Source organism: Lucilia cuprina, unplaced genomic scaffold, assembly GCF_022045245.1.
Source record: "Lucilia cuprina isolate Lc7/37 unplaced genomic scaffold, ASM2204524v1 Scaffold_468, whole genome shotgun sequence".
Lineage (NCBI taxonomy): Eukaryota > Metazoa > Arthropoda > Insecta > Diptera > Calliphoridae > Lucilia > Lucilia cuprina.
Window position 1 is genome coordinate 1 of NW_025805417.1, and position 1,139 is coordinate 1,139.

The 1,139-nt window shown below is 30.3% G+C and overlaps 1 long non-coding RNA gene across 1 annotated transcript; it reads left to right on the forward strand.

Moving 5' to 3' along the window:
- The first annotated feature begins 80 nt into the window (after positions 1 to 80).
- On the forward strand, positions 81 to 1,130 carry LOC124421078. The gene is made up of 3 exons (XR_006941504.1): positions 81 to 588; positions 777 to 974; positions 1,036 to 1,130. It is a non-coding gene; the product is annotated as an uncharacterized LOC124421078 (long non-coding RNA).
- The last annotated feature ends 9 nt before the right edge of the window (positions 1,131 to 1,139 follow it).

Here is a 1,139-nt window from a genome sequence, read left to right on the forward strand (position 1 = left end):
AATGGAAGCAGCCTTTTTTGTAAACATTCCTTGATGTAAATTTCGGTATTTATAGAGCCCGTTGTAACAAATGATTGGCTTCTTTTGCCGCAACTGCATATTGCTTGTAGGGATGCGAACGATACATCGATATTTAGAAAACATCGATGTTTTGTTCATAAACATCGATGTTAACATTGATGTTTTTATAAACGATACATCGGCGTCAAAACCAAAAAACATCGACATCGTTCTTTTAATATGTGCCTGTGCTTTTTTTCCAATTGATAAAAAAACTAAAATATAATAGTCTTCCACTTTTTAACAGTGTGATTCGAATATATTTTAAACTAAACATTTTAGAATTTTACAAAAAATATTTGAATTACGTGTATTCACCCTGTTTTATATTTTTTTCAAAATTTTTTATAGATTTAAAAACAACAGAACACGGAATGTTCTGCTGATGTTTAAAGCGTGTTTGTGTGGCATCACTGTCATCGTTTTTTTTAATAAATAATTTCTGTTGATTATTTTTTACATTCTTGTAAAGTTTTGCCATAAGGTGCTGCCGCATACTTAGACAAATTTAGCAGTTAATGTATTACTGTAAGTTTAATTCCAATTAATTTTCCTAGTATACATTTGTACCATATATAAAATATTATATATATATGGTACAAATGTATACTAGGAAAATGTATACTAGACAAATTTAGCAGTTAATGTATTACTGTAAGTTTAATTCCAATTAATTTTCCTAGTATACATTTGTACCATATATAAAATATTTATAGAACACAATGCCACCAAATAAATTGAAAAGTAAAATTTGGACTTATTTTAATAAAGCTGGGGATAAAGAAGCTGTCTGCAAGATATGTAACAAAACCCTAAAAACTTCAGGCAATACGAGTAACCTTGTGGTCATTTAGAAAACGTTCATTCGCAGCAACTGGCAGATGAAGATGTAAAAAGCAAGAAGGCTAAAACAGGTAGTAGTACCATTGACAATTATATGGACGTAGAAACAATTGATATAATTGCTTCTTCCAGCTCAGCCAGCGTTGAAAAAAGTGCTTCATCACAAATTTCACTTGGTAGTACTGCGTTAACCATTGCTGCTGTCAATTCCAAAAAACCAAAACAACCAAATGTTG